Source organism: Diabrotica virgifera, chromosome 6 (genome assembly GCF_917563875.1).
Source record: "Diabrotica virgifera virgifera chromosome 6, PGI_DIABVI_V3a".
Lineage (NCBI taxonomy): Eukaryota > Metazoa > Arthropoda > Insecta > Coleoptera > Chrysomelidae > Diabrotica > Diabrotica virgifera.
In genome coordinates this window covers 194,731,119-194,755,017 of record NC_065448.1, presented here as the reverse complement: position 1 = coordinate 194,755,017, position 23,899 = coordinate 194,731,119, and the positions used below count along the sequence as shown (strand labels likewise).

Below are 23,899 nucleotides of genomic sequence, written 5' to 3'. Positions count from 1 at the left end.
TTCTAATATATAGTAGTGTGCCCGTTTCTTTTGCACACTGCTGTATTTTAAATAGGCCTGGATCCAGCGTCCCAAAAAAAAGTTGATTAATAGCAAGCTGAAAATTTGTTAATAGCTTAATGGTATCTAGTCGGGCAAACTTTGGTGTACGGGAACACTGGAACAGGGGATGTTTTAATTGTGGAACAGTTTAAAAATTTGGAACGCCAGATTACGAGAACGTTCCATATATTTTGTCGGACATAAGATCCAATTGATTTGTTACCCTTTCATTAAACTCTCATGCAAAAATCAGACTGCTATCACTAACCAACATGATTCCTGTCATTTGACATATTCTTCGTGTTCCACTCATTAAAATGCCCAGTTGGTGATAAACACCAGTCTGATTTTTGCATGAGAGTTTAATAAAATGGTAACAAATTAATTGGAAGTTATGTCCGACAAAATACATGGAAAATTTTCGTAGTTTGACGTTCCAAATTTTTAACCTGTTCCACAGTTAAAACTTCCCCTGTTCCAGTGTTCCCGTACATCAAAGTTTATCCGACTAGACACCGTTAAGCTAAAAAATTTTGAGCTTGCTATTAATCAACTTTTTTGGTACGCGGGATTCAGGCCTATATCTTTAAATATATTAGTAAACAATTAAGCATGCCGAATGTTGTAAGTAGTCTTGTAAACAAAACTTACACATGTAGGTATTAGTGCAAGATTGCATTTCTGTATATTATTATTGACATGATAATAATAACTTTTTTTGGTACGCGGGATCCAGGTCTAAAAGTAACGTCGAGATCAGAGCAATTATTATTAATATACTCGTTACGGTGTCCTCCACATTTCTTTAAATACTAGTACCTATGTTAAAACGACTAAAGTGTTGGAAGGGGGCGGCAAATATTAACTTGCACACGGGCGGCCAACACTTTAGCGGCGACCCTGTTAGCACGGCAGAATATGGAATAAATACATGTCTTTATAAATCGGTATCCGATATTTAATCATGAGGTAGAGTTTCTCAGAATTATTTTCAATCTCGGAAAAGCAGACCTAGCATACTCTATACCAGCTCGTATTTCGACCTCATGGATAAGATTGTTTGTTATCCAGCAACCAAGATACTGGAATCTTTGTACGGGTTCTTTATCTTTGTTATAGAGACGAATATTATTGTTGAAATTTGGTATACGTGTAACAGCCATTTTGTTTTATTTATGTGTATTCTAGCCCTGAAGTATCCTCTTCCCTGGTTATGACATTCAGAAGTCGTTGCAAGCCCTCAACACTGTCAGCAATAATGATAGTAACCAAACCGGTTTTAGTCCAGGTAGGTCAGCAATGGACAGTGATAGTGCGACGTCAAAACGTCAAAAAAGTTTCCAAACAAAGCAACATAGAGTTATATATTAGCATAGAGGGAGTATCATTCAGAGCGAAGTGACGACACCATCTTTTTTATTTGGATTAGTGCTGTTTCACTCTTACGCATAATAAAGCTGCTACAGTTGTCCTCCTCTTCCGTGCCTATATTCACACTGAATGTCATCATAGATTTTAGATATAATGTGTTAGAAAGAGATGCAGCAAACCAGTCCATGAGATCTTGTCGTCAGGAAGCGCGGAAGGTAGGCTCCCTCTATGTTAATATATACCTCTACGCAAAGCAACTGTCAATTGATTATACACGTGATTTGTGTAATCATTTTTAATTTTATTTTGTTTTAACAATCATCTGCACATTTTTCCAAAGACACAATCCTTGTTAGTCATATCAATCATATTGCTTTTAATTTTATAAATGTCCTTACACAAAATCAAGGATTTACACACTACACAGTACTTACTGCGTTTCTTCAGGTTTTTAACCAGTTCTGTTTGGAAATATGGTGGGAAATATACTATGAGCATTGATTACAATCACGTGTACCCAACACATTACCATTTTGTAAAAATTAAACATCCTACAAGCAATATATTCCAGTTATAAAAACGAAAACAAACACCATGTGTGAATTTTTACTTTGTTTGGAAAACATTCAGAGTAGCCGACATTGATTTGACGTTACGACTATCACGGTCCATTGACCAGATTTTGATACTTTTGATCCATTTGTGGACTTCAAGTCCACTTTTATAATAGTGTGCTAAGACATGAATTAAATGGAGCCGTGAGTAAACTGAATATTCTCCATAAATAATGATTTGTAAAAACAGTTATGAGTAAATGATTTGCAGAGTTCAAATACGTAAATGGTAAATCTGCCACAAGCTTTTGAAACATATGCGGAACTGCGGCAGGGAGACAAGCTGGTGGATCTTTTTTTGAATATAGTAGAGAAAACTATAAGAGATGTCGTGTTAAATAACAGGAATCCAATATTAAATAAGACTAAATTAACCACTACAATAATTTTGAGATAGTAAAAAAGTCCACCTACCTGGATTCTCTCATAACGAGCGATAATAACACGTCTAAGAGCTAGCAACGTTTTTTAGAAATCATTTTAAGACGGCTGATTCTTTCATATATTGTTCCCTTTCAGAGGCGTGCGGTCCATGGAAGCGGGGGAAGCGCCGCTTCCCTATTTATTCGTCGATATAAGAAACTATATTATTAATTAATATTTAATAATAAAATTTTTTCCCTAATCCAAATAATCTACATATTACCTAGCCAATAGGCATTGAAAAATATTAAAAATTAATCGCGTACGAACGAACTCAATATGCACACAATTCAACTATGTATTTGGTCCACTCCTGGCAGAAGCGCATCTCAAAATCGCCGTTTGTCATGCAGTTGTCCCTTTTAAAATTGGTCAGGGTTCAATGACCGCAGCCACTACTCGCGCGAATTTTGGTATGCCATGGAAGCGCTCGTCGTATCGCCTTCCCAAAAGTGAGATGCTCCGACTGTTACTGCTGCTAAGGGGTGCTTAGGTATTACATACATTCGCTTAAAGAATATTTCGATTTAAATTTTTTGCAGAGTTATTTCCTTTTACTGATCTTTTATTTGACATTTTACAGAAATCAAATGGTATTGCATTTTGTATAAGACAAATTGATGACTTTATTAATACGATAATTAAAAAAACGAGAGCAGTTTAAAAATATTTGGGATAAAACTGAACATATGGGGTTTGAACATGAAAAAAAAATAATGAAGATTGATAATTTCGGAGGCAGAGAGACAGAGAAAACAGAGGAAACAAAGAGACCTTTTGATAATATTCTACAACAAATGAATTCTAGCTTTCAAAATTTTAACGATTTAAAATTTGTAGAATTATATATAATCTTAATATTTCTAATTATAATTCATCAAAATTTCCCACAGAGGAATTTATGTCATTACGATTAAATAATGAAAATTTTTTGATATCCCAGCTTTGCATTCTCAGTTAAGTATCATTTATGAAACATCTGACATGAATGATAAAGAAATACCCAGAAATCTGGGATTTCTTTTTAACTACTGGTTTAAACAAGTCGCGGTGTGAAGTGGTCAAGTTGTGTGAATTAGTACTACTAACTATCCCAGCCACAAGTGCATCAGTTGAACGAAGTTTTGCAGTATTAAGATGCATTAAAAGTTTCAAATTAAGAGTTTAAAAGAAATTCAACAAGCGAAGACAGACTTTGAAAGTTAGCCCTATTATCCATTAAAAAAGACTGCATTCAACAATTATCAGAAGTTGATAGGAGAATAGACCTCGAGTATAAATAAGTGTCATTTTAGTGAAAGTTGTGTGTTGTGGAAAATGCCTCGGAGTATATTTTTTTTAAATATGATTCTTCTTTAGAAAACCAAGCCCGGCGCGAGGACTCAAGGCCCGAGCTAGCAATACAGATCAATGATAGGTCACTAGTCACTAGAAATAGCGGGAATAGAGTGCCTCACGCATTCACGCGTCACGGATTTAGTGTGCGAGTCCTTGTACGCAGGACGTCTTACATAATTAAGTACTTTGCTGATAGAGAGCCCCTGCGCATCAGAGTGTTATCAGGTGGAAAGTTGCTCGACCCTCGGCCCTTAAGAAAATATTTTTATATCCTTATTGAATCGCTTCCCCTTTCGAAAAAGTCACCGCACGCCACTGTTCCCTATGCTTCCTCGAACACCGTACTGGCCATATGGCTGCTGATACAGGTTGCGTTCATTACTGCGCAGCACACCTGTACAGGTAAAGACCAAATCAGGGTGATTGATTAGTGTGAAAAAGCTTAGTAGATCCGCTATAGTAATAGATAGCAATAAAAGTTAATAACAAAAATTGTAGCTAACTTTGCGCTTCACGTTACAAAATTAGTTAGAATGTTACAGGGTGTTTGATAACATAGTGGCAGACCAAACTTTTGTTTTTTTAAATGGAACACCCCATATTTTATTTTATATTCGAAATCTTCTTAACTTCCCCATCACAAAAATATAAAGGTTTGTTATGTTATACAGGGTATTTACAAAGTTATAACTTATAACCAATGTTCTATGAAAATCGTAATAAGTTCAGCTCCCTGTATAAATAAAAATAAGCACAACAGCAATGGTTTATTGGTGCCTTATTTTTTTTGTTCATTGTCAAAATTTATAAAAATGGTTGATATTGCTAATTTTCTTTATATCGAATACAGGGTGAGTCAAAACGCAAGTACCTTATTTTCACAGTAATTTTAAATAGAACACCCTAATTAATAACTTGCTCTGAAAAATGAAAATATCTCGAGAACTGACAAATTTAGGCATAGGGAATAGTATACAAAAATTAAAGTACGGTAATGATATTTTTCGATAGTAATATAAAATACAGGGTGTTCCATTTAAAATTTCTGAGAAAAGAATATACATGCGTTACTCACCCTGTATTCGATATAAGGAAAATTAGCAATATCAACAATTCTTAAAAATTTCCCCAATCAACAAAAAAAATATGGCACCAATTAACCGTCGCTGTTGTGCTTTTTTTATTTATACAGGGAGCTGAACTTGTTACGATTTTCATAAAAAATTGGTTATAACTTTGTAAAAGCCCTATATAACATAACAAACCTTTATATTTTTGTGATGGGGAAGTTAAGAGGATTTTGAATATAAAATAAAATATAGAGTGTTCCATTTAAAAAAAAAACATAAGTTTGGTGTGCCACTATGTTATCGAACACCCTGTAACAATCTAACTAATTTCGTAATGTGAAGCTGAAAGTTGGCCACAATTTTTATTATTAACTTTTATTGCTATCTATTACTATAGCGGATCTACTGAGCTTTATCATACTTATCATTCACCCTGTATATTGAATTTAAATTATTTTAGGACGAAAAATTTTTTTGTCATTATTTTTTAAACCACAGAAATGTCTGGCAATTACAGTTCATATTTCTAATAATGTTTAAAAAGTAATGACAAACAAAATTTTCGTCTTACAATAATTTTAAATTCGATATGTTTACCTGAACAAGTGTGCTGCGCAGTAATGAACGCAACCTGTATCAGTAGCCAGATGGCCGGTACGGTGTTCGAGGAAGCATAGGGAACAATATATGAAAGAATCAGGCGTCTTAAAATGATTTTTTTTCCTCTTGGTCCACATCTAAAGAATTTAAATTAGCCATATTGCTTCTTCTTCTTCTTCTTAGCCTTCTATCGTCCACGTTTGGACATAGGCCTCTCCCAACTCCTTCCATCGGTCTCTATCCTGAGCAACATATTTCCAATTCGTTCCGGCTACTCTTTTAATATCATCAACCCATCTCATCTGTGGTCTTCCTCTCGGTCGTTTACTATGGTAAGGTCTCCAATGTTGTATCGTGGCATTCCAACGTTGGTCTTTTTGTCTAACAGTACATACAGTAACATATTGCTAGTAATAGTATATTATTCAACGAGCATGTAATGATGGCTACTACTCACGATGATGAAGTTTGCACACGAGCCGTAGGCGAGTGTCGTAATTCATCAGAGTGATTAATAGCCATTACATGCAAGTGGAATACTATACTTTTTCTACGACCTTTTTTATTTGGGTTAGTAGAAAATATAATTATCAACTATTAACATTATTCAAAATCGAAAGATTTTATTTTTCATAAGAAAACATATTTTATATAACTATGGCAACACTGTTAAAATTGCCCTCTTTGAGCTTACGAAACAATGAAACAGACAGTTGACATTAGTGTCATGGAATGGAGGTGGCTTTTAAAAATAAGACATATTTTAAGGCAATTACACGAAAAGGAACGTGTGCTCTCGATAAAAATTTATTGTACAATCAGTAGTAAGTAAAACAGAATTCATTGATATAAATTTCATATCCGTAAGCCCTTTTACGGAATTAATAGCTATTGTTTATATTTACCTTTGAATAACGTCAATCTTAAAATGTCAAATGTTGAAATTTAAACGTAAAAAATATACTAACCCATTGTTACAGATAAAAATCCTTTAAACATTTTTCGAATTTAATTATGTTGATATAAATTACAACGACTATTTTATTAAATAAACAAGTTTAAGTAATTTTATTTGCTAATAGGTATAGGTATTAAAAGTGCCATGCACCACTTGAATCTAACTTCAACCCGTGCGTAATGGCCCGTGAGTAACTTCAGCCCGTGAGTAATGAACCATTACTCACGGGTAAAGTAATGGGTGTTATTATCTATTCAAAAACAGCGAATAATGAGCATATTATTAAACGGTCGTAGAAAAATAAATTTTATTTTAAAACAAAAATGAATAACCATTTTCAATTTATTTTGTTTATTAAATTTTATTTTGTTTTATTTTCGAGGCTAAATTAACGTTGTAGTACCACTGAGGATGATCATGTTCATGATGATGATCATGATAAATCTTCTTCTTTCAGTAGGTACCCTGTCCGATTATCGAACGTTGGCGATCATATTGGCAATAATAACTTTGTTTGCGGCAGCTCTAAACAGATTAGCGGTGGTCTCTTAATACCACTCCCGGAGATTTCGGAGCCAGGATGTTCTTCCTCGGCCTGGGCCTCTTCTTCCGGCGATCTTGCCCTGTATCATGAGGTGTAGAAGGTTATACCTCTCTGGATGTATCATTACATGGCCGAAATGTTGTAACTTTCGAATTTTTATTGTTTTTGGCACACATTCGTGGCTAAGATGGTTGCTTACTGTTTCGTTTAGGGTTTTACCATGTAACCAGAGGTATCTTCTAACATGGGCGTTAAGCCTTTTTAATTTCATCTATAATGTAGACTGAATTTTAATTATAACCATTCTTTGGTTCTAGGGCTAGTTAAATCGATAATTTTTGATAATCTCCCGTCGTTAAGTATATTACGTCAGATGCCCTTCGTTGCTACGAATAAATACATTCAGTGACATTAATGACAATTAATGTTTTGAAAATTATAAAAGTGATGAATTTCAATCGTCAAATATTTATAAAAACTGTGTGTTTAATGGTACTTACATAAATAAATTACAATAAAATTTTGGTTTTGAACAGTTTTATTCATGAAATAATCGCAACAAATTGCACTCGACCTCTGAAATTAATATAGAATTTTTGCTCTCGTGAGACTTTGACATAATTTCACTCGCCTTCGGCTCGTGAAATTAAAACTGTCAAAGTGTCACTCGGGAAAAATTCAATAATTTCAGAGCTCTTATGCAATTACTACTGAAAATTTTCAGTACACTACTCATCAGATTGATAGTGCGATGATCGCTACACTGTTTGGCCTTTATTTTCTTTGGTATCATGACAAATGTTGACAGTAGCCAGTCTGTTGGTATATGCCCTGTTTCGAATATTTTATTAAAGTGACTTAGAAGAGAGTGTTTACCCTTATCGTCTAGTAGTTTGATTATTTTGCTGAGAAGTTCATCTGGACCGGTTGCTTTCCTATTCTTTGATAGCTTTATACTCCGGTCAACTTACACACCTGAGGTTACAAAAATTACCATCAAGCTGAAAATTGGCAGGATTGTTCACAATACCACCATAAATGAAATCTAAAAAGTCCTCATAAATCCGGCCCGAGCTAAAAAATTTACGCGGGGTCAAAGGTCACCAAATATAGTTTTTAGCGATTTTCAGCGAAACGGTAAGTTTTGTCATAAAATTAGTTCTAACAAAAAATGTGTATTAGATAATTATCTATAAAAAATGTCTTATTACTTTTTTGCCTAAGAGCTACCGTTTTTGAGATACAACGATTCAAAAAGTTGTAATCGTCATAATATACGCACACGTTTCCACACCACCTTTGAGGTAGTGTACTTAGCGTGTTTTTTTAACGTGGTTTCCCGAGTATTATATCCCAGCTTATTCCACGGATCTGTTATGATTCTGTTTAATTAAAAGCTATTGAGTAATTTATATTGGCAAGGGTTACAAATGATAAAAGTTATAAAAAGCGGTATAAATTAAAAAAAAGGGAAATTTATCCAACTGTTTCATAATTTTCTAATATTTCTACTTCCTCTTCTCCTTGTTCTTCTTCTTCTTATTCTTCTTCTTCTTGTTCATCCTGGGTGCAAGTAAATTGCCCCAATAATGACACATCGCATGGCTCCTCGATAGAATCAAATGAATCCTCAATTGTTGGTGATTCAACATTGGAGCACGACACATTGGAGCACATTTAGCGCTATATCCCTTTTTACAGTTGCAAAAAATTGTGTTTAGGAGTATTTCCGGCGCAGGTGGGAGTAACGTTTGAATTGGTTCTAATGAACTGTCGACTAATTTCCATCCCCAGTCTTTTGGATCTAGCTGATAATCAAGCCACACTTGAACTTGGTAATATACCCGAAAAATATGTTGATGAGCAGCCGCTGAGGTTGGAGGAAGACAAGATAATTGCACTTGTTTTTTATTTCGAGTATTTTTAAAGAAACATGCATATCGAAACTTATCTAAGCACGTAGTTTTTTAGGCGCTCCATACATAGAGAGAAGAAAGCTAATTCCGTTAGAAATAACTTCTTGTGGAAATAAATTAGTTTTTTTTTAACTTCAGCACATTTAAGTAATAATAGGTTTAACACGTATTTTCACTCCGGAGTAGTACTCAAGACTAATTAATACCTCGAGGGTGTCATCTACCTGAAGGATTTCGCCACCCAGGAAGATAACGGTGTAATTTGCATAATAGTAAACAAACTAAATTTGCATGAAGTTTATTGTATATTGAAATATTTATTAGTACTTAGCAATAAACATTTTGACTAGAAAGTTGGCTTTCATTATTATGTTTAAACCCTTCTGAAAAAAGAATAGGTAGGGTGATTAGATTAGCCGACGTACTGATAGAACGTGTTTATTCTGATAAAACCAATCTTTGCAAATTGAATAAGACGCATAAGTAAGAAGAATTATTAGTTAGAAGTAAGAAGTATGTACTATTTTTGTTGGGAATAAGCCGTAAAATTGAAATAATAATTCATATTATTTTCGCGTTACATTCACTTTGTAAAGATTTTTTTGTTGGCACTGTCATATAATATAGCTTATACATTGCATCCCTCGGTAGACGGCAAGGTGTGTACTAGAAACATCATATTTATAATATCTTATATTATTATGTGTAATATAAGTTAAGTTAATCGATAAAATATTATGTTTACTTGTATTGCAGCTTCAGTGATGTATATACCTACGTGGTGTACTAATACATATTTATGACGATTAGAACTCTTTCTACTCTGAATCGTTGTATCTCAAAAACGGTGACTCTTACGAAAAAAAGTATTAGGATATTTTTAATAGATAATTATCTAATCTACATTTTTTATTAGAACTAATTTTATGATCAAACTTACCGTTTCGCTGAAAATCGCTAAAAACCATATTTGATGACTTTTGACCCCGCGTAAATTTTTTAGCTCGGGTCGGATTTATGAGGACTTTTTACATTTCATTTATGATGGTATTTTAAGCAATCCTTCCAATTTTCAGTTTGATGGTAATTCTTGTAACCTCACTCCTATTTTTGAGTCTAACTAGACCGGTCTATTATTTATAGATCTTTCCATTTCATCGAAGGTTATGTTTGGCCCAGTCGATATATTTTTGATTTGAATTTTTGTTCTATCGTCATCAAACAGTTCCTCAATATATTCTCTCTACCTCTCCAGTCTGTCTTGTTCATTGACTATAATATTTCCTTGTTTATCAAGTAAATTACTTGCAGTTGACCTATAGGATCCAGTTATTTCTTGCACCTTTATGTGCATATTAAACGTGTCATTTTTTCTGCAGTTCTTCTATTTTAAAACATTTGTTGCTGTACCATTTTTTTGTTATATTCGTCAGTGTTTTTATTTTTCTCTTTTCGTCTGTTGTCCATTAGTCCCAATATTTCATCAGTCATTAATTGTTGATTGCGTTTATTAAGAGTTTTATGCTTTTTAGTTGTTTCTTGCATAATGGTTTTGATCTGATTCCAGTGGTCTTCGACGTTACGTGTTTCTTCCGTTTTTTCGAACTTCTTTTCTATCTCGTATGTAATTTCTTGGCTATTATTTCGAATACAGTCATTGTTTATTCGGTTAGTCGGTTTTTGGCGTTTTATTTTTTTAAGTTTGAGTTTTATGTCACTGTCAAGTTTAGATCTGAGGGGACATCTGCCCCAGGTAGTATTTTAGTTATTTTGACTGAATAGGGAACTTGCACATTTTTTTATTACATAATAATGTTCAGTTTTGTATAAAAATGAGATTTCCAAAATTTCACGCTTCAAAAACTCATAATAACTTAGAAGTACAAATTTAAAGTCTTCTTTATCTTAAAATAGTTCAAACGACCCGTGACGTCACTGTGAGTTTAACTATGTGGTTCCGTTTATGGTGATATTTACGTATATTCTTCTTCTTCTTCTTTAGTTTATTGGCCTCACCTACTTAGGTATTTTGCCAACTCGTCGTCGGGGAATAAAGGAAAAATATTTATATTCTAATGACATTTTTCTACAACCACTATACAAAATGCACTTTTCTGCACAGTTTTATGTTAGCAAACTTGTATTTACTCACAGTATAAGATATTTGACATTAGTGTGCAGAAAAGTGACATTTCTGTGCCGCAAAGTGACGTTTCTGTGCCGCAAAGTTCTTTTCTGCACAGTTGACTACCTCATTCTGAGTAACGTTATATTCTGTTTACATCCGTGGTTAAACTTTAGACAAATATATAACCTATAAGACAATTATTATATTTAACTATAGCATAGAAACTAAATTATGGATGTTACCACTGTTTTATTTTACAATTTTATTCTTATTAAACATTTTATAATTATCAAATAACCAATAAGGATTTAGCAACATCTGCAAGAGACGTCGAATGAAGTAGGTTTTGTGTAAATCCGTGACTGCATAAATACAACGTCAATAATGTGTACCTAATAATTTTTTAAAATAGTTTAAATTTAAACAAATTAAGGCAGTGCATTAATTTTTTAACTGATTTCTGTGCAATTTATTTGGGTATAAGGAATTTAAATTGATTAGTATTAATTAAATACAGTTTAAAATTTATCACATAGGTACCTATTATAATTAATCTTCGTTTGGAAATTGTGATTTTTATTTTTAGGAAAAACTGTGCTTGTAGAAAAAGTATAGTGTGTAACACGTGCAGAAAGGTAATTTCTCACTCGTTTGAATTGCGGCACTCGCTTGCGCTCGTACCGCAACTTTTCAAACTCGTGAGAAATTAGTACCTTTCTGCACTTGTTGCACAATATACTATTATCGTATGTCGTTGTAATACTATATACCAGTTTGTTGCGATTGGAGTTTTATACACTTTTTGAAGGAAAGGAAAGAAGGTGTACTATTGAAAATAAAACCATTTTGTAAAAGTACAAATTTTTTTATGAATAGTTCAAACGATCAAAAACACTTTTAACGTCACATAACTGTATTTTTACTGACGTTTATAATATCTAATTTAAAATTATATATACAATTGGTTAGTCCATGTGGTGAGACCGCTCCCGTCTGAAAAACATTCTTAATTCGGTTTCTCTGCGTGTTCATATTCAAAAATGTCCCCTTTAAACAAATCTGAAAGGTGCCGGACGGAATTTTTGGGCAGAAATTGTTTAAACATTTTTTTTAAACAAATACAACAGATCACCTTTAATTGCTCCAAAAAATATATTTTTAGGTTTTTTGGGTCATTCTAAACAAGAAAAGTATCTTTTGATTTTTCTCAAAAATTGACAGTTTTCGAGTTATAGGCGATTTAAAATCTAAAAAATGCGAAAATACGCATTTTTGAGGCTTAAAAACTCATATTTAGTTAGTATTTTTAAGGGTGCCAATAACTTGGATTAAAGTTTAAACATTCGTTTTCAAGATTCCGAAGAGTGATCGGGTCTAACTTCAATTTAGACCGTAGTCTTTTAATTGTTAATTATGCGTGTCCATCCGGTTTTTTTGCCGGTGCGGCGTGCACTATTTTCAAAAATCTTCTATTTTTATCCGAAATATATTTGTTCTAGATTCTTTGGGACATTCTAAATAAAATAAGTTTCTTGGCATTTTTCTCAAAAGTTAATAGTTTTAAAGTTATAAACGATTTAAAATCCCAAAAATGACAAAAAACACGTTTTTGGATTTTAAATCGCTTATAACTTTAAAACTAACTTTTGAGAAAAGTGTCAAAGACTTATTTTATTTAGAATATCTCAAAGGATCTAGAAAAAATATTTTTCGGATGAAAATTGGAGATTTTTGAAATAGAGCGCGCCGCACCGGCCAAAAAATCGGATGGACATGCCTAATTAACAATTAAAAAACTACGGTCTAAATTGAAGATAGACCCGATCACTCTCCGGAATCTGGAAAAGGAATATTTAAACTTTAATCCAAGTTATTGGTACCCTTAAAAATACTAATTTAAATATGAGTTCTTAAGCCTCGAAAATGCGTATTTGCGTATTTTTTATATTTTAAATCGCCTATAACTCAAAAACTGTCAATTTTTGAGAAAAATCACAAGATACCTTTCTTGTTTAGAATGACCCAAAAAACCTAAAAATGTATTTTTTGGAGCAATAAAAGGTGATCTTATGTATTTGTTTAAAAAAATTCTTTAAACAATTTCTGCCCAAAAATTCCATCCGGCACCCTTGAGATTTGTTTAAAGGGGACATTTTTTAATATGAATCCGCAGAGTAACCGAATTAGAAATGTTTTTCAGACGGGAGCAGTCTCACCACATGGACTAGGTGTAGAATATAAACATCAACCCCGTTTTTAGCCCCTTTCGTTTGGCCCCTTTAGGGGCCAAACGAAAGACAAACAAAACTTTTTTATCTTCGATACAGGTTCTAAATTATGTTCTGTTGTGTTGTATACCATTATTTCGAATTTAAAATTTTATGCAAGTTCCCTATTTCGGTATCTTTCATTAATTGTTATATAATCGCTTTGCTTTCTTATGATCTTCTCCCTAGTATCTGCGGGTGACCTCCAAGTATATAAACGACGCTTAGGTAGTTTGAACAATTTATTTGTCACACATAAATTGTGCTCTACGCAGAATTCTACAAAACGGTCTCCTCTGTCATTACGTTAGTGAAGTCCGAAATTGCCTATAATGTTTTCTTGTCTACCATTTCCTACTTTGGCATTGAAGTCCCCCATTATTATAGAAAGCTCTTTATTTTTCAACTTACTCATTACCCTCTTTATATCATAAAAACTCTCTATGGCATCTTCCATACTGCTGGCTATGGGCGCGTAATCATGATGAATAGAAAACTCAAAAAAACATCCTTAAAACTATAATGAACGGAATATATTAAAAATATTAATGTAACTAAATTGTATAAAACCTGACAATAACAACTAATCGTAAGTATATGTATCTATTCTCACTGATAACACTAAGTACGTACCTTATAGTTTAACATAGTTAATTACCTTAAAATCAGAACCATGTTTAAATCATTAACCATCATTAACAAAAAATAATAGAGAGTAAAATACAAAGGTTATTCTCAAAACCAACTAAAAATAATTAAAACGATAAATACAAAAATAGATTTTTCTACGGGCGTGCAAAAATGTCTACTTTCGCGCACGCGTTTTAGTTTAGATAGTTTTACTTTTCTCCGCACGCGTTTTACTTTTCCGCACGCGTTTTACTTTTCCTCACGCGTTTTACTTTTCCGCAGTGCATTAAGATATTTTAATATGGCCTTAAAATATTTATAATACATGCAATAAACTAATATTTAGATATTATTTACTATTTTCATATTATATTTCAAATGTATCTTATTGTGTTTCTGTTTTAATGAAATTAACGCGACAATTCGACGAAATAAAATTATTTTGACATAATATTCGAAAGTCAAATCAGTAGACAATAGCAGTGGTTTTGAATCGTCGTCATGGAAACTAAGGTCGTCGTCATGCTAACCAATTATGCTGAAATTTGGTTTTGACAACCTTGTCAAAGAATTAATTTCTGTATGTAGTTTCAGATTAATTAAATTAATTGATTAAGATTTGGTCATTTTTTAAAGACTCGTAGAAAAAATATTGTTCCTAACTCTTGCAGAAAGTCTCTTTTCCGCACTCGACTGCTTGGCGAACTCCCGCTTCGCGTCATTCGGCAAACTGCAGTTGCGTGCGGAAAAGTATGACTTTCTGCACTTGTTAGGAAAATAACTATTTCCACCTTCTTCTTCTTCTTCTTCTTCTTTTGCCCTTTAGTTCGTTCAATTTTGAACATAGGCTTCCCCCAGTTTCCTCCATTCGTTTCTGTTTAGTGCTTTCTGTTTCCAGTGCGTTCCTCCTATCTTTTTAATGTCGTCTCCCCATCTCATCTGGGGTCGTCCTCTTGCTCTCTTTCCTGTCCATGGTCTCCATTGTTGTATCGTGCTATTCCACCTATTGTCCGTTTGTCTAGCTTTATGACCTGCGAAGCTCCATTTTAGTCTGGCTATATGTTGGCCTGCGTCTTTGACTTTTGTTATATTTCTGACCCAGTTGTTTTACTTTTTGTCTGTCAATTTTACTCCTAACATTGCTCCCTGCATGGCTCTTTGTGTCTTCATTATTTTATCCATGTTTGCCTTGGTCAAGGTCCATGTTTGGCATGCGTATGTGAGAATTGGGAGTATGCACTGGTCAAACACTCTTGTTTTTAAGTATTGTTGTATTTTTTTATTCTTTAGGACCCATTTTAAATTTCTAAATCCTGCCCAGGCTAATCTGACCCTTCTTTTTAGCTCCGCTGTTTGGTTTTCCTTATTTATTTTTATCATCTGTCCCAAATATATATAATCATTAACCGCTTCTATTGTGGTATCGTTTAGTATTACGTTTCTATTGTCTTGTGTGTTTGTCATTGTTTTTGTTTTGGCAAAATTCATTTTTAGACCTATTTGTTCGGATTCATTTGCTAGTTCGGTTCGCATGGTTTGTAGTTCTTCAAAACTTGATGCTATGACTACTACATCGCCTGCATATCTTAGGTGGTTTAGTTTCTTTCCATTTATGTTTATTCCCATGTTTGTCGATTCCATTGTTTTGAAAACATCTTCCAGTGCTAATGTAAATAGTTTAGGAGAAATAACATCTCCCTGTCTCACTCCTTTGTTAATTGGTATGGGTTTTGTGATTTCTTCCAATTGTACTGTCATTGTTACTTTCTTATATATATTATGTATTAGCATTCTGTATCTGGGATCTATTCTACAGTTGTTTATAGCTTTTTCTATTGCCCACATTTCCACGCTGTCAAATGCTTTTTCGTAGTCAACGAACGCTAAGAGCAGATCTATATGGTATTCGTTAGCTTTTTCTATTAGTGTCCTAATTGTTAGAAGATGATCAGTGGTGCTATATCCCTTTCGGAATCATGCCTGCTCTACTGGTTGATACAAGTCCAATTTGTGTGTTAGCCTGTTGTTGATAATCCTCATGAATAGTTTATACTTTTGCGACAGCAGTGAGATGGGTCTGTAATTTTTTATATCCTTTCTGTCGCCTTTCTTAAATAGCAGGATTGTAAGACTTTCGTTCCATTCGTCGGGTATTTCTCCTTTATGTAGACACTGATTAAACAGATTTCTTCTTTCCCTTCTTTCAACATTTCAGCAAGGATTCCATCTGGTCCTGGTGCTTTGTTGTTCTTTAATTGTGATAGTGCTGCTTCTATTTCATAATTTTCTATTTTTGGTAATGTTTCTGAGTTTACATTCGTAATTGTTTTCTTGATATATTCCTGAGTGTTGAAGTTTGCGTCTTTCTTTGAGGTGTATAGTTCTTTATAAAACCTTTCTACTTCTTCTGATATCTTTTATCTATCTTCTGATATCTGAAGATATCTTCTGATATCTTAACTATTTTCACCTACTTCTACCGAAAGTGTACTTTTCCTGACCTGATTTTAGGGAGCAAAGTCGTTCGTACTAGGGAGGAAAGTAAAAGTGACGTCATGGTATGTCATTGACGAAATAACTTATTGACGCCCTATGCAATATTCTATTCTCTACTACATAAGTATCTATACATTTTAACGTTTATATTGTAGAACACCCTGTATTTTGCAGAATGGTAAAAAACAGTAAATTATTATTTTGGTTTAACAATGTTTACATTAATAATTTGAAGTATATTTGACAGTTGACAGTTCTACTGTACCTAGTTGTTAGTTTTAGTTCTCTTATTAATTTTGTTATAGTATTTTTACTACAAAACCGTTATTACGTAGGTCAAAATTTTGACGTAAGAGAACTGTCAAAACATTAGAATGTGACTTTTCATTATTGCCGTATTTATAATAAACATAGCAATAATGAAAAGTCACATTCTAATGTTTTGACAGTTCTCTTACGTCAAAAATTTTGACCTACGTAATAACGTTTTTGTAGTAAAAATACTATAGTTAGTTACATAAATAAATTATTTAAAAATGAAAAAATGACTTGTTATTTGAGGAAGGTGGAAAAATCATATGTATAACATGGGAGTAAAGTGCCTTTCCTCCCTTGAATGATTACTGCCCTCCGCTAAGCGTCGGGCAGTAAACTTCATTCTAGGGAGGAAAAGTAGCACTTTGCTCCCTTGTTATACAAATAGCTATTAAACAAAGTGATGTATCCACATTATTGTTATAGGTACATAATACACTCCAGTCATTGCCGACAGAAGTGAAATCTTTTATAGACAGATTGATCTGAAAAGATTTTACAACTACTGTTAAATTGTGTAAATTATTCAATTACTTTTGAGAAATAATTAATACGAGTATGTATTTTAATATTCATAATTATTATTATACCTACTTCTTTTTTCTTAATTAAAAAGTCTGCAAAAGTAAGTTAATTTATTTCATTATTTATTTATTAATTGTATGATTCCGACAATTAGGTCTGGATCCCGCGTATGAAAAAAAAGTTTATTAATAGGAAGCTGAAAATTTGTTAATAGCTTAAGGATGTCGAGTCGGACAAACTTTGATATATCGGAACACTGGAACAGGGGAAGTTTTAATTGTGGAACAGGTTAAAAATTTGGAACGGTCAGACAGAACCAATTGATTTGTTACCCTTTCATAGGGCTTTTCATCGATTGTCATTTGTTTCGAGCTTCTGTCATGTGTCACATAATATTAATATATCTACGTTATACGTCTTTGGTTTGTATCATTGTAAAATAACAATAACGTATAACGTAGATATATTAATATTATGTGACACATGACAAAAGCTGGAAACAAATGACTGTGAATGAAACGCCCTATTAAACTCTCATGCAAAAATCAGACTGCTATTTATCACCTGTCATAATTCCTGCCATTTGACATATTCTACGTGTTCCACTCATTATAATTCCCATTTGGTGATAAATAGCAGCCTGACTTTTGCACGTGAGTTTAATGAAAGGGTAACAAATCAATTGGAAGTTCTGTCGGACAAAATACATGTGACGTTTTCGTGGTCTGACGGTTCCAAATTTTTAACCTGTTCCACAATTAAAACTTCCCCTGTTCCAGTGTTCCCGTATATCAAAGTTTTTTCGACTAGACACCCTTAAGCTATTAACAAATTTTCAGCTTGCTATTAATCAACTTTTTTTTCAATTTCAACTTTTTAGATCCAGACCTAAATGACTCTTTCAAAATAAACTATGTTTAAATTAAAGTTTTTTTTAATATTTGCACAAACAACTTTTATTTGGATAAAATGTCAAACCGTCATGTTATGTAACTGTCCTGTCGTTAGATAAAATTTATCTATAATGTCTAGGTGTCTAGACGTAAACAAGGTAATTTCGAACAAGTAAAAATTACTTCAAATGCAAATAATAACAATACAAGAAAACATTAGAGGAATATTGTTTCTTTAATTAATCATTAAGGTTAGTTGTTATGATTAATCATAATATATGGGTGATTTCAAATAGTTAACTTGTGTATTTATTAAACGCTTTTATTTAGTTCAATAGTTTGCGTCAAATCTTTAGACGTTAATTTGACTGCCTTTTCTTCAATGCAAATGAATGAAAATTTGCAGACATATGCATTCGCGGGAACAATACACAAATAGTCAATAAAAAAATGTTTTCATGTTTATTAATTGTTTAAATAAAAAAAAACGATTTTAATGGAAAACGCTTAAATTCTCTTGTTTTTTACAATGTAAAAACTTAAAACTTTTACGGATTGTATAGCTAATGATATGAACAATACATAATTTCACTTTTTACGTTAATTGTTTACGTTATGCTTCATTAATAAACAATAAAGTTTCAAATTTGTTGCCCATCCCGACTACTTTTCATGTTAGTACATCATATGTTTTATACATATTGTAATAAACATGACGATATATTAATGTTTGAAAAGTGTAAGACTAAAAAGTAAAAAATAAAAAAATATAAAAAATTTTTAAGAAACGCTTTTCTTTAGTTACGAGTGACTAAAATTAAAAATATTATAAAAAAAATTTACTAAAAAGAAAAAAATAAAAAAAAATTGAAAAAATCTAACACATTCGTTAGAGAAAAGCGTGGGGCGAAAACCGTTTATTCGATGAACACGCGCCACGCTTTTCTTTGACGGATGTGTTAGATTTTTTCAATTTTTTTGTTTATTTTTTGCTTTTTAGTTAATTTTTTTTATATTTTTAATTTTAGTCACTTGTAGCTAAAGAATAGCGTTTCTTAAAAAAAATTTACATTTTTAAAATTTTTTAAATTGTTAAAAAACATTAAGTGTTTTTCATGTAATATAAAATATAACCTATAGTATCTACATGCCTCAAGATGGTCATGACAGCAGTCTGTTCGCTGACGGTAAAATATTGCAAAACCTCTAAATTTTAAAGAACCGCTTGGATTGAAATTTAGCATACACATATTAGCTAACATGTCAAAGAAAAAAAGTGATATTGTGCAGATGTGTGCTTTTGCCCAGGGGGTGAGTTTCACCCCTTCTGGGGGTGAAAAAATATACGTTCAAAATATGTTCGGAATTCGATAAACTGACTAATAATTACAAACGACTTTTATTCTATAGAGCTTTTTCACTAAGTAAATACTTTTCGAGTTTTTTGCGAGTGAATAAGTTCATTTTTCAACAAAAAAAAAACGTTTTTCGACATTTTTTCTCAAATAACTCAAAAAGTAAGTAGGTATTTTGTCGAAAAAACATTCTTACCAACATATAGCCTCTAAAAAAGTGAAAACAATGTTATACGTATTAGGTCTCTAGATCTAGTAGAAGCAGAGTTATAGCTAATGAATAATAGGTTCATATTCGTCAAATTCCAAATCGAATATTTTAACGTGAAATAACTAAGAAATGAAGCACTTTTTGGGGAAAACTCATTACAACTTTGTTAAAGTGTTTAAAAAAGCTTTATTTTTGTTTTATAAAAAAATTTTTAGCATCAAAAGTAAGCAAGTTACGCTCAAAATAAAGTTGGTCCCTTTTTATGGTAAAAAAATCGGGAAAATCACCCCCTAATTAGCATTTCAAATCGTTACCACTTCACAAATTGCTTTACTCGTGTATGTATTGTTTATATGATCTAAGTAAGTAAGTAAGTAAGTTTCATCGGTTCAAAGTCTTTATTTTTGAAAATGATGTAGTTGAAAGGGCTTGAATGAGTAACTAATCACGAATCACGAATGAGTGTATGCACATTTAGAAACGCTAAATCTTAACCAAATTTGTCTTACAGGAAAACAAAAAAATCCAAAATATTCAGAAAATCAAAGCCGACTTTTTTAACTCTTTGAGATTTTTGGTATCACTGATAATTTTGAATTTTTGCATTTTTTCAAAATTAAAAATTTTAAGAATTTTACTTTAAAGTCATTTATTTTCAAAAGTCACTTTGAACCGTTGAAACTTACAGATCATATAAATACATACAACATAAATAAAGCAACTTAGGAAACGGTAACGATTAATTTCATTTACGATGCTAATTATTGGGTGATTTTCCCGATTTTTTTGCCAATACAAAAGGGACCAACCTTATTTTGAGCGTAACTTAATTACTTTTGATCCTAGAAACTTAAAAAAAAACAGAAATAAAACTTTTTTTAAACACTTCAAAAGTTGTATGAGATTTCCCCAAAGAGTGCTTCATTTTTTGGTTATTTCACGTTGAAATATTCTATTTGAAATTTGACGAATATGAACCTATTTTTAATTAGCTATAACGCTGCTTCTACCAGGTCTGCAAACGTCATACGTACACAATTTTGTTAACTTTTTTACATGCTATATTTTTGCTAAGAATGTTTTTTTCGCTAAAATACTTACTTTTTGAGTTATTTTCGAAAAAACGTCTAAAAACGTGTTTTTTTTAAATGAACATATTCACTCGCAAATAACTCAAAAAGTAATTACTTAGTGAAAAAACTCTATAGGATAAACGTTGCTTAGAGTTAGTCAGTTTATCGAATAGGGAACTTGCACAATTTTTTTTATTACATAATAATGTTCAGTCTTGTTTAAAAATGCGATTTCCAAAATTTCACGCTTCAAAAACTCGTAATAACTTAGAAATACGTATTTAAAGTCTTCAGCGGTATAAAATAGTTCAAACGACCCGTGACGTCACATAGTTTTACATTAGTTATTATTATGGTTATATTTCGCTGTGTCTGGGTACACGCTAACGTGTACGCAAATAAAAAAGTTAGGTATGTACACGCGAATTAAACTTCATCAAGCCAGTGACGTTATTATTGAGCGTGCGCAGTGACTGTATATTTTGGTACATGCTATTTTGATATGTTTAGCGTGTGTTTGATAGAAAAATATTTGTTAAAGGAAGGGAAGCAGAACTATTCAGATGTTTCAAACTTAATTGTAATAAAGCAATGTATATATTAAAGTATATATTTAGGTTGGCAAAATAAATATATGTATTTAGTTGACATAACACGTCAAAAATATTGTTAAAATAATTTTTATACGTAAGTTAATTATTATAATCAACTATTCTAAATGGGAAATAAGCCACAATTTAACTAAAAAAATGATTTTATTAACGTTTCGACGTCCAAATCGGATGTCATTGTCAAAATACAAAAATTATTCAGATTAAATAAATTATTAGAAAAATTTTTTACTAAGCAACACCATTTTTGTTTAATTTAATAATATTTTGTATTTTGACAACGACGTCCGATTTAGACGTCGAAACGTTAATAAAATCATTTTTTGGTTAAATTGTGGCTTAGTTCCCATTTAGAATAGTTGATTACAAAAACACTTACAAAAATGCCACAAGGATAATAGCTTCAGAACAAGTTAACTATTATTGTGAAAGCTTTAGGTCTTCTTTTTATTTTAATCTTTTACGGTAATTTATAACTAAAAAAAATATATATTAATTTATAGTCTCTTATCTTTTTCGTACTGTTTTAAAATGTTCTTAAACCCATTAAAAGAACTAAATAATTGTCCACACTCCATAGTTAATTTAAAAACAAACACTAAACAAATAAAAAATAAGAAATCACTGACACTCTAACTTTTTTATTTGCGTACACGGTAACGTATACCTAGACACAACCTTATATTTAGGTATATTCTTCTTCTCCTTCTTTAGTTTATTGGCCTCCACCTACTTGGGTATTTGGCAAGCTCATCGTCGTGGAATAAGTCAAAAATATTTATATTCTAATGACATTTATCGTATGTCATTGTAATAATATATACCAGTTTGTTAAAATTGTAGTTTTATACTGTTTTTGAAGGAAAGGAACGAAGGTTTACTATTGAAAATAAAACCATTTTGTAAAAGTACGAATTTTTCTATGAATAGTTCAAACGATCAAAAACACTTGTAACGTCACATAAATGTATTTTCTACTGACGTTTATAACGTCTAATTTAAAATTCTGTTTACTTTATTGGAAAAATGTAAATGTAAAACCAAGTGACGTCACGACGCGTTTTGGACCACCTGTTGTAATTTGAATTTTTAATCGCCTTTAGGGGCCAAACGAAAGACAAACAAAACTTTTTTATCTTTGATATATGTTTTAAATTATGTTGTGTTGTGATTTATAACATTTTTTTCGAATTTAAAAATTTATGCAAGTTCCCTATTCCGGACTTATTTAAACATATATTTTTTCACCACCCAGAAGGCGTGAAACTCACACTACTTTAAAGGTTTCTTTTTTCACCCCCGAAAAGGGGTGATACTCACCTCCAGGGTAAAAACACACATCGGCACAATATCACTTTTTTTCTTTGACATGTTATGTGTATACCAAAATTTCATGCCAATGCCAATCCAAGCGGTTCTTTAAAATTTGGAGCAAAAACCGTGATTCAATGTATGTACTATTAATAGTGGTGTTTATTGGAAGTCTAAATGGATCGTCTATCCAAAAAACTAGTTTTCTCTAATGACGCAAGACAGCATTTTCAGAATCTATTGTTATTAATTTTGTATTATAAAAATATCTCTAAACTTTTTGGATGTGTTTTATCCCCCGTTGTAAATTAAACTGAGACAAGCTAAATGTTTGTTACAAAATTATATTCATATTTTAAATTTACATAACTAGGTAATAACATTAATTTGTTTGCATTCTCAAGCCGAAAGAGAAAATACCAAATTTCTAACTATTATGTGACATTGTCTATTTAGGTGACTATTATGTGATATTGTCTACTGCCTATGTTGTAAGGATTGTTTGTTTTTTATATAATAAAGTAACCCTAACTGTATGTAAACTATTTTCTTAAACATTTAATGTATTCTGGTAAGAACTATGAGTCATACAGACGCAATACAGACGTTTAGTTTGAAAAGAGTTCTACAAAAATGTCCAGACTATCTTAATAATAATAATTACACCGCTCAATTTCATTCTTCTTGAAGTTGTTTTGACTACAAATCTCTTTTTTTTATTGTGAAATTTACCGCATCTACCATGAGGTGATTAGCGGGAATACAGTGTAGGAATACAGTTCCAATACCTTACAGTCTATACTATAAACTTATGAGTTTTAAATCATTAGCGATATTATCATAATTACAGTATGTGTCTAAAATCAGGAATACAGTGTAGGTATAAAATTCCAATAACTTAAATTCTATAATATAGCCCTATACATTTTAAATAATTTGCGATAATATCATAATAACAATCTGTGCCTAAAAGTTTGTTGAAGTTGTTAAGAATATTGAACCTGATTCGTTCATTTGTAAAAAGTGGACAGTCAATTAAAAAATGTTTTGCATTATTTATTTCGTCACAAATATCACATTTAGGGGGATCGTCTCTGGTAAACAGGTGAGAGTGCGTGTATCTTGTTTGACCTATACGCAGACGAAGAGTTTGAAGTTTTCGGGTTCGTATTCTCGGTAGCTGCGGATAAACATTATTTTTGATTGTT

The 23,899-nt window shown here is 31.9% G+C and overlaps 1 protein-coding gene across 3 annotated transcripts in view; it reads left to right on the top strand.

Moving 5' to 3' along the window:
* LOC126886618 (estradiol 17-beta-dehydrogenase 11-like) overlaps positions 1–23,899 on the top strand; it is a 315,249-nt gene that overhangs the window by 138,217 nt on the left and 153,133 nt on the right. The gene's annotated exons all lie outside the window — the stretch shown is intronic.